This window comes from Cryptomeria japonica, chromosome 2, assembly GCF_030272615.1.
Source record: "Cryptomeria japonica chromosome 2, Sugi_1.0, whole genome shotgun sequence".
NCBI lineage: Eukaryota > Viridiplantae > Streptophyta > Pinopsida > Cupressales > Cupressaceae > Cryptomeria > Cryptomeria japonica.
The window spans coordinates 582,268,996-582,280,986 of NC_081406.1; positions in this window are offsets into that span (position 1 = coordinate 582,268,996).

Genomic DNA, 11,991 nt, shown 5'->3' on the forward strand with positions numbered 1-11,991 from the left:
TTCGGCTATTATTGAAGTTAGCATGATTTACGTCTTTACAATAGCTTCTAGAAGGGATTTAGGATGTTGATGGTGATTGTGTTCATGCCTCGACTGATTGGTGTCATTTCTTTGGCATGTGTGGATCTAATTTAGGTCTGGTGCTATCTAGGTTATGGACCGGTTTTCATGTAACATGTTGGTGGATCCTCTGATGCGCTTCCGGGATGTTTTATTGATTGGATGATGTTTGTTTGGCCTTAGGCCGACATGTTCTATGATTTTATTTCAGGATTACGTAATGGATCTATTGAATTATCATTTGGGTGGCTAACCTAATTGGCTAGGTCTTGGGTTGGTATAAATATATGTAATATCTCATTGTAGATCATGGGAAAGAAGCCATTAATGTAATAATCATTTGTGCAGAGGATTTGGTTGATCATAGGTGATCAAGTTGGATTTATGTAAGAGGTTTTAGACCTCTAGTATTGAGCTTAACCAGAATTGTAATCTGGCATGTTTGATGCTATCACAGGCAGTTCTTCTTTCTAGATTTTTATCCAAATATTTTGAGGTGGTTGACCTCTTTGTAATCAGTGAGACTCCATTGTGATGAGCAGTGTGCTCTAGGTAGTGTGCCAACTTGCATGTGCAGGCCCCTATTGTAATCATATACTTTCTGCAGAAGTATCATCTGACTTTGGGTAGGGTTTCCCACCATGGTTTTTCCCTTTACCGGGTTTTCCACATACAAATCATGGTGTTATATGTTATGGTTGCATGGTATTGATTCTCTGGTTTTCAATTATGCTTTAATGCTTAATCAGTTATTTCGGTAAAAGGTTTGAAGTTCTTTAATTCACATAATATGTTAACAATTGATTCACCCCCCCATCTTAATTGTTCACCGATTATCCTAACAATTGGTATCAGAGCCTGGTCTTCATTTTGTAGAAGCTTAACCGCTTGAGGAAGATCCTATGGCAACTAATAGTTCAACTACTATTTACTAGAAGGACAGCCCTAGGCTTGATGGAACAAGTTATGGAGTATGGAAAATTCAGATGGAGACTCATTTAAGATGCATTGGAAAGAAAATTTGGGAAATAACTTAGAAAGGTTACACTCCTCATGATCTGGCATCTGGCAATCCTACACCGACAGACTTGGAAAAGAACATTGAGAATGACTATAGAGCTAGAGAAGCCCTCTTAAGCACCTTATTAGATCATAAAATCATGGGATTATCAGATAAGTAATTGGTGAAAGCTATATGGGACAAGTTGGAGACTCTGAATGAAGGTGATCGCACTGTTAAAATTACAAAACTTGAATGTTACCAGGTAAGATATGAAAGCTTGAAGATGGAGGAAGATGAAAGAATTTTTGCATCATAGAAAGGGTAAATAAAATCGTATTAGGAATTTAGTGCTCTGGTGGATCTTTGAGCGAGGAAGAGATTGTTTCAAAAGTATTAAGGTTTTTTGCCATCGACATATAAGATGAAGGTAACTGCAATTAATGAGCTAAGAACCATGCCAAATTTTTCTGTCAATAGAGATAATCTTGTTGGGAAGATATCTACTTTTGAGCTTGAAGAATTTGGTCCTCCAGGAGCTGCAAAGTTTGTATGCAAAGGAGTTGGAAGAGATTAGGAAAGAAGATGAAGAGCTTGAGAAACTTGAAGCCCTATGTCCTATAAGGATACCTAAAGGTCCGACAGGAAGTAAGTATGAAGCAAAAAAATGTTTTGCATGTAATAAGATAGGTCACTTTACATCTAGATGTCCTGAAAGGAATTCAAGATTGGAAGAAAGAGTGAGATCTTTTAAGCCTAACCTTGAATATCAAATCAAGCATAAGTATAGGAGAAACAAAAACAAATCATGCTACTATGCTTATGAGAAAGGAGTAACTGATGACTAAGAGGAAGAACCGACAGGAGATTCAGCTATTGGATCCGACAATGGAAGAGAATGGGTATTTTATGCTATGAAGGAAGATGATCCAAAACTAGTTATCAAAAATGAGGAAAGGCCCTTGCAACAAAATTTGAAGACAAAGATGAATGGTTAATAGAAAATGGATGTTCTCATCACATGAAAGGAAACAAAACAAAGTTTCTAACCCTGCAAGGATTTGATGGTGGTCAAGTCAGATTCGGTAATAACAAAGCATGCATGATCAAAGGGAGAGGAACTATTTCATTGTATGGTAAGCATAACACTGATGATGTCTATTATTTTGAAGGTCTGAAGAATAATCTTCTGAGTGTAGGACAGTTGGTAGACAGAGGATTTCAATTACAATTCAAGGATGGAAAGTGCAAAATCATTAGCAAATGAGGATTGGAGATTGCAATCGGTACACAGACAAAAGGTATCATCTTTCATTTGAACTCTAGTGAAAAGACATGTTTGATTGTACACATTGATTAAAGTTGGCTATGGCATAAGAGGTTGTGTCATATAAATTTTAATTGCATTATAAAGATCAGTTCAGCTAACGTAGTTAGAGATTTACCTAAGATTGTGAAGCCTCATAATTCGGTATGTAAGGAATGTCAAATGAGTAAGAAAATCAGAACTTCTTTTAAGAGCATACCTAATAAATCTAATGATATTCTTGATTTGATTCATACTGACCTATGTGGTCCTACTAATACAAGAAGCTTTCAAGGAGATAGATATACCATGTTAATCATTGATGACTATTCTAGAATGATATGGGTTGCTTTTCTAAGGGAGAAATTTCAAGCCTTTGAGAAATTCAAGATCTTTAAAGCTACGGTTGAGACAGAGACAGGAATGAAAATCAAGTGTCTGAGATCACATCAAGGTGTTGAATTCACATCCAATTAATTCAACAACTATTGTGAGAAAAATGGCATTAGGAGATAGTTATTTGCTCCCCGAACACCTCAACAGAATGACATTGTGGAAAGAAAGAACAAAACCATTTTGGATGCAACCAGAACCATGATGATGGAAGCTAATTTGCTTGATATCTACTGGAGAGAAGCAGTAAGTACAATGGTTTATATATTCAACAGAGTTCATATAAAAGGAGATACCGGTAAGACACCTTATGAATTATGGTCTGGTCATTCTCCTACTCTTAAGTATTTCAGAATCTTTGGAAGTAAGTGTTATATCAAAAGAGATGATTCCATTGGAAAGTTTGACCCTAGATGTGATGAAGGAATATTTCTTGGTTATTCAACTAAAATAAAATCATATAATGAGATTCATCATTCTTAGACAACTTGCATCTAGTCACCATAAGAGTTCCAACAGGTTTGGAATCATCTAGCCCAAACTTGTTCAACAATTCATTCACATAGTTAGATTGAGAAATGAAAATACCTTTACCGGTCTTAGTAATCTACAATCCTAAGGAGAATTTCATCCCACCAATCATAGACATCTCAAATTCCTTTTGCATTTCATCAACAAATTTCATACTCAAATCATCTTCTCCTCCAAAAAAAATATCATCAACAAAAACTTCAATAATCAAAATGTCATCTTTATCAACCTTAAAGTATAAATTACTATTAATAGTACCTTTGTAGAATCCCAACTTGAAAAAATACTTATCCAATCTAGCATACCAAACTCTAGGGGCTTGCTTAAGTCCACACAATGCTTTCTTCAATTTGCATGCCATATCCCCTTCATTTGATAAAGAAAATCCTTCTGGTTTCTCAATGTAGACTTCCTCTTCCAATTCACCCTTCAAAAAGGATGACTTGACATCCATTTGATATACCTTGAAATTATTGTAAGCAGCATATGCAAGCAGTGGTGTGTTATTGTTAGGACCCATTTATAACTGAGAGGGGGGGGGTGAATCAGTAATAACAATAAACTACAAACTTTCACCAATCTAAAAATACTTCTCAAAAATGGTTCATAACTAGTACTAGTAACTGATCAAATAGTCTCCAAACCTGATTTACCAAACTAATACCCGTAGCTACTTAAGTGTTCATCATTAAGAAAACATAGTAAATACATCAAATGAATAAATCAACAATCCATCCATAACATGAACACATATATTTTTCACGTGGAAACCCAAATGGGAAAAACCATGGTAAGAATTGGTACCCATAAAATATTTGCACTCTTTCAGAATGTGCCCTGTTAAAGGCCTAGCCCGATTAGGAGCTTTACAATAATTCCCGGTTAAGAGAAGACCCTGTGAGGAGTCACCAAGTGAAGGATTTTTAACCTCAACTCTGTTAGGAGCTCTACCCTATTAGGAGTAACCTTGTAAAAGGATTTAAACCCAAATTAATGAGCCACCCGATGAAGGGATTTACAAGATCAGGCATGTTAGGACCTACCTGGTTAAGGGATTTTAATATTGCTGCAACTATTAGGAAACAATAGGTAAATGATCTGATAAATGCACTCACTACTTTCTAGTGTAGATCCATTTTAGCTCCAATCTGCTTCACACATGCAAACATCTCAATCTAGTTTGACACACTCTCCTTCTCTGATCATTGACACGAAATCTCTACTCAAACTCAACCTAAATACACTTTTCAACTAGGTCGGTTACATAACCCTAACAACATTCAAATACATTAAATTTACATTTTAGAGCATTACAGATCATTACAACAAATTTCAAGACAATTACAAATATTGAATGATCATATCACATCAGTGCACATCGATCTGATAAGATGTCAAACCCTTGTCACATTTTGCTAAGCACTTCATTGTTTCCCAAGAAATTCAATCCTTGTACGTGCTTAAATACAATATTATCATCACACATAATTTCTGACACGTCACCACTAACTTATGAATATGATAACATCCACCGCCAAACCATAAATCATTATCGGTTAAAGATCTTGACACCGGTTCTCAAACCCTGCACTGAATATACAACAGTCAATTACAAACATGACTTCTGGTTCTCCAAACATGATGTGGTTCTAGTCATAGACTCATTATAATGTCATAAGCATACATTCCAAACCACAAAACCTAAATCAACATGAACCTCTACCATAACCATCTCCTTCTTTGTTCCTACTTATCGGTTTACTATCAACTTAGCAAACATTCCATTACCGGTTAGGCTTAGATAACTTAGATGATATACCAAACAAAAACAAACATGGTTGTCATCAATGACAACACAAATAACTGATCATAGAGCATCATATCACAAATATCTCATCATGAAAAATCCATTAATATATCATCACCAACAGTCCATCAATATATCATCAATATCTTTTACCGATACATCATCATCTCCATTAGTTATGCCAATATGCCAACATGGTGCAGCCACAGATAGGAGGATTCCCAAAGGGGAAGTCTAGTTTGTGCAACAAGAACAACATAGGAGAGAGAGAAATGCCAGAACAGGCATGGATCAATTCATTGATTCAAATGCAACTGTCTGTAACATTCAGCTTACATGCAGACAACTTCCTTATTGCATAAATACATCCATATGCATCAATCCAGAAGAAAAAATAGGATTCAAATTACAATCTACTATTCTATATCTTGAATACTAGATCTACTACAATCAAATACATCATTATATAGAAATTGGGAATATCCAAGTTGTCCAGGAAAGATCACATTCCCCAAAGAAAGGAAAATGAAATGTGTAGATAGGTCGGCCCAAAGATGAGATCAAAATCCTCCGGAAATGAATCACCATGAAGCATGGACCAACAAGAGTGTTAACCAGGCATCGAAGATCATCCTAAACATGATAAGTCAGCTCCACAAACCAAGGAATTTCTCCACAAGATCCAAGAAAACCAACTAGGTGCTAAGCTCAAGCATTCGGAAAAACAAAAATTGCCAACCAATCCGGAAGCGATAACTTTCTGGAAAGAGATCTAAATGAAATACAGATCCAAAACAAGAAAGAATTACATAAGCCTTAAGTGGCTACACATGGTGGACTACAACCCAGGATTACAAAACAATCCATGCAACACAAATCTAAGATCCATAGATCTTCTGTTCAACAAATAGGTCTCCGGTAACAGTCTGCACTGTTTTGCACCGATCTAGACTTTAGTCCCCCATACCAAAATCTCTATGGAAACTACATCTTTGCTCAGTCTATCCTTTCTTCAACCTTTGTCCTCCATCCTCTAAAATGAATCTCTAAACTTTCCCTTTATACCATCCGCAAGCAATAACAACTCGATCAAGTCGGCCAAAGACCAACTGGTTCATGATGAAACGTGCAAACGATAACATGTCGGCCCAAATCACCAAGAACATCTTCAAGTGCATAAAAATTCACATGGTCCTCCAGGAAAATTGAACAAGACCCAAAACAACATCACTCAACAATCCCCAAGTTACGAAAATCACCCGCAACTCGATTCCATACACTGCAAAACCAACCGGTAAGAGCACACCAATACCAGGCCAATACTGAGATCGATGTCTCACCGAGATCAAATCCAAGGTGCCGATTTGAACTACTCTGGTGCTCCTACATCAGTATTGTTTTATCATTCTATTTTTTAAATAATAATAATATACTCACCCTCATTCTTTGGTGGATTTTTTTCTTAAAAGTGTTTCTCCATATAAATACGATGTCACTTTGGTAATGGCGATTTTAGATTTATGTTGAATGGTGCATTCACATGTTTATTTAAGACTTATTTTTTAGATTTGGTAATTATATAAAAATTTTAATCACAGAAGAAAGTTAATATTGTAAGATTGTTTTACCATGTTTTTCAATATTTGGTATCAGAGCTGACAATTTTGTTGAGGGAAGACACCTTTCTCTTTAAGTTTTAAATGTTTTTTCTTGCAATGGGAGCTTCTGTTGTATGGTTTTGCAGATTTTGGAAAAAGATTCAAAGCTATGGATTTTACTTCTCTCATAGATATTGAGAAATTCAATGGTATTGGCTCTTAGATGTAGAAGCTAAAGATGGAAGATCTTTTGGAAGAAAGAGATCAATAATTGTTGGTTTCACATGAAAAGAAATCAAAGGACCCTACTATGATAGATGATGCTTAGAAGAAATTCAAAAAGAAGGCATGAGGAATTATAAGGTTGTGTCTTACTAATTTTGTCCTCTTGAATCTCCTAGAAGAAGACCCCACATAAAAATTGTGGAAGAGAATAGGTGATATTTATCAATCTAAAAGTTTATTTAGTAAATTGTATCTCAAGAGGAGGTTGTATTACTAAAAAATGAAAGAGGATGAATCTATCACTGATCATTTAAATGCATTTAATATGATTTTAAGTAAGATTGCATCAATATATTTTAAATTGGAGGATGGATACAAATGTATCTTGTTTCTTTTCTCTTTCCCCAAATATTGGGAAAATATAATTGTTGTAATTAGTAGTGATAATACAAAGCCAAATATGGACAACTTGATTGTTGTACTTCTTTTACAAGAGGTGAGAAGAAATTCTATGAATTTTGTCTCCCAAGATGCCTTGCATGTGTGGGGAAGGTCCAAAGAGGAATGGCCCAAAGGGGACAAAAAGAGGGTGAAGTCTAAAGTACATTCAAAAAATCTTGGGAAGAGAAAAGTGTTGGAATTATGGTAAAAGAGGTCATGCAAATAAGGAATGTAAATTTAATAAAAATAATTTTGATTCCTCCACAAAAAAGTCCTTTGATGATGATTCTAATGCTTTGTTTATCTCTACTAACACTATTAGTGGTGATGCTTGGCTTATTGTTTTGGGTTTATCCTACCATTCCTCACAAGGAGTGGTTTTCCTCTTAGAAAGCATATGATTGGGGAGAGGTTTTTCTTGGTGACAACAAAATAAATAATAATATTAGTAAAAGAAAAATAAATTTGTGTTTGAGTGACAGAAGAGTAAAAACCATCGATAATGTTTTGTATATTATAGGACTTGCAAGGAATCTTGTTTTTGTATTCAAGTTGAATGATTCTGGAATGCATGTGATATTTAACAAGTTTTGTTTTAGGTTGGTAAGAGAGTTTTTGGTGATAGCTAAAGGATCTCAAATAGGGAATATTTTTAGGCTCAATATATCAGAAAAATGGACTGACAATGATGGCACATCTTCTCAAGAGGCGGGTCTTTAGAGTGGTATACCATCATCCTCTCTCCTCTACTCTCTTCCCTCTATCCCCCATAATTAGTGGATCTTGGTACTGATCTTGATCTATATCCTCATGTACCTCTCCATCTCTCTCTACTTTTCTCATCATCCTTCACATCATTCCTTAGATTGGCCCATTGTCTTGGATCTCTGCTAGGGTGATCCTTAGGGAATATGGGGATAGGTCAAGAAATACACCACCACCTTGTGTAGGCTCATGATGCGTCTACCATATCATCATTAGAGACTAGGAATGCATCTTACTCCTTGAAATAACTAAGGGAAATGTCCTATGCTATTAATCTAGGCAAGGCTTTGGGTCTCACAACACTATGTAATGATTGCATTTAGATTAGTACTAGGGTGGGAACTCCTTGTATTTGGCCAAATTGTTGTGCCACTTGATCCTAATAGAAATACATGATGATGTAGTTGCGCTGACCCATGACAAGTTAGTCTTGTTGCATCCTTGATAGTTTCTCTATCTGCCATGTCCATGATCTCAAGGTCCTATATGGCCTCCATGTGATGTTTGTAAGCTTAAATCTATTAAACAACACTCTCCAATACAACAAATATCCTCTCTACCATGGTCTCAAAAGTGGATAGAAAGTTGGAATCTCAAGTGGGTACTGCACTAGCCTTGTGTAATGTGCTTGAAACCCCACACTCAGAGTAATGTGCATGTCATCAGGCTATAACCATATAGTGTATGTATCTATTGGGGTTGTAATTTAGAAATATGCTAACATGCTTCATCCCCTAGTATAGATGGTCCTACGCTCATCCATCCCCCAAATAATATGAATGGAGCCCTTGAATAGGTGTGTATCTCATCCATAAGGTGCTACAACGAATGCAATCATAGTGATGAGTATCCTCCAAAGGGTAAGAATATCCCTGGCCTTCAATAACCACTATATGTAGATGTGACCTCTTGTGTCTCTAAGTGTGGCCTATCCTATATAATATATCTAGTCATCCTTGATGATGGTAGTGTTGGATTTGGTTGTTCATTTCTACTGCTAGGATATGTTGTTGTCATTGATGTCAACATATTCCTGTGAGTTATTCCGGTGAGTTTGGGAAGATTTTCTGATCCGGTTTGTAGTTCTTTGTTTACTAGTTTCTGTTGGTATTCCCTCAAGTATATTCCAGTGTGATCAGATCTTGTGCTGTTATTTTGGATTATTGTTTGGGATGATCTTGTGTATCTTCATTACAAATGGTTCATTATTTGGTGCTCTGCAAGTTATCTTTCTTCGTGACAATTGTTGATTGGTTGTGTTCTTGAGCTTTGAGACGTTGACAGATGAAGATTTGAAAGTGGTATTGGTGCAACTGTTCCGGATGATTCTAATGTGCTTGATGGTGTTTCCTAGTCATGTCCTATTTTTTTTGGTGATCCACATTGATCGTTGAGTAATTTTTTAGTGATTTCTTTGAACCGGTGATAATTTGTGTGTTATGCAGTATTTTCATTGGTGTAGCGTATTGCAGTTGATCTTGGTAGGATTTCTGGTGGATGTAATCATTTGGGAATTTGAATTAGGTCCATGCTATGTAATTTGTTAGGTCCTAGAGACAACTAAGAGGGGGGGTGAATCAGTTGTCTAATAAATTCAAATAAAAAACCATTAAACCAACTTAATGCTTAATACCGGTAAACCAATTAAGTATGCCAGTAGACAGTGTTAACAGTAAATTGCTATACCGGTAAAGATTAATGCATGAAACATAAACATAAAGTCATCCACAACACATAACGCCAATATTTGTACATGGAAACCCTGTAAGGGGAAAAACCACCATGGGAAACCTTACCCACAATCAGATGATATTACTGCAGATAGAAAGTGTACATAAATGGGGTCTACACATGCAGAAAGGCCAACAACCTAGAGCTCACTGCTCAATCACAAAATGGGAGTCACATTGACTACAGTTGGATGGTTAAATCCAATAAGAATGTACTGCACAAAATAGCATCTTCATATGTTGGATTCAGTACCGGTGTAATGCTGATATGCTTCTACAAAAACCTAGCTTCACCTTCAAATGATGTCTTCATGTATACCTCTGCTTAATCTCGCATATACCTTCTCACAATCCTTTTTCTCGCATTCCACATTCGATTTTGCAAATAAGATCTTACATTTATACCATAACCTAAGACTAATTTTAATAGGTCGGCTCTACAAGATATTACAATAAAAACATTTTACAAACAATATAATATCCGATGCAATAACCGATTGAACATGTCGGCTTAATGCATTTACGAAAATAATAAATCATCTCCATAGTGTGCCATGCTGATCTGGAAAAGATAAACCTGTCGGTGTAACCCTAGGTAACCATGGACCTATTTGCCCATAAAAGCAAATATATAAATTTGAATATACCAATGATTAATTCTTCAAAACAAAGTGTCCACACGATGTCTTTGACATTACCAAGTGTCTTCCATATCATTCCAAGTGTCGGTGATCATTATATCCTACTGGTGAACATTATATCCTGTCGGTGAACCATATACCAGTAACTGTGCAATAGTTACTTGCTTGCCGGTGAATGCTGCTGGATCTCCAAAGTGCTAGTGTTTTAGTAGGTGTTGACATCAATGACAAAACCATACCAAAATACCAACAATCTCCCCCTTTGGCATTGATGGCAACACAAGATGGAAAAACGATCAAAGTGCCAAAACAGAAATGCCAAATACCAAAAACCAACAATCTCTCCTAAACAACAATCTCTCCCCCTGGGAGCAACATGTGTTATCAAAAGGTTTTCAATACCAATCTCTCTTTAAAAGATAATGTGTTTTTCCATAGATATCTCTCCCCCTTTGACATCAAATGCCAAAGTTATAATAAAACCAAGTTCATATACAAAATACCAATCAATACCAATCAATACCAACTACTCCCCCTAAGAAGTAGCTTCCTCATCAAAGACCGAAGTAAAAGATTTGTCTTTTAATTATGTCGGTTGATGACAATCATCAATTGTCTAAGTCTCTACCAGTGGTGATATGACTCCAAGCTGATCTCTGAGATATTCAAAAGCCTCCTTAGGCAAAGGTTTTGTGAAAATATCTACAAGCTATTCTTTAGTATTCACATAAACCAGTTTTATCTCCTTTTCTTCAACTTTTTCCGTTAGAAAATTCAGTTTGGTAGAAATATGTTTTGTTTTAGAATGTAATATTGGATTCTTAGATATATCAATTGCTGCAGTGTTATCACAATATATAGTAATAGGTTCCTTGCATTTTACCTTTATGTCTTTCAACATTTGCTTAAGCCATAGTACCTGTGTACAGTTAGTTGCTGATGCAACATATTCTGATTCTGCTATTGATAAAGATGTACAACTCTGTTTCTTACTCAACCAAGAAACTAATCTCTTTCCAAGAAAGAATGCTTCACCGGTGGTGCTTTTCCTATCATCCATGTCTCCTGCCCAATTTGCATCTATGTATGCACATAGATCAATATTTTCATCTCTAGGATTCCATAATCCAAGATTTGCAGTGCCTTGTAAGTATCAAAAAATCCTTTTTACTACTGATTCATGATTTTCCTTAGGATTACTCTGAAATCTTGAAACAATACATACTGCATTCATAATATCAGGTCTGGTTTGTGTCAAATACAGTAAACCTCCTATCATAGATTTGTATCTAGTTGGATTAATAGGTGTAGATTCATCCCTTTGAGATAATTTGTCATTTGTAGTCATAGGTGTGCTTACCGGTTTAGAGTTCTCCATCCCAAATTTCTTTAGTAACTCTTTCAGGTACTTGGATTGACTCAAAAATATACCTTTGTTAGTCTGTGAAATCTGCGATCCTACAAAGAATTTTTTTTCTCCAATCATAGACATTT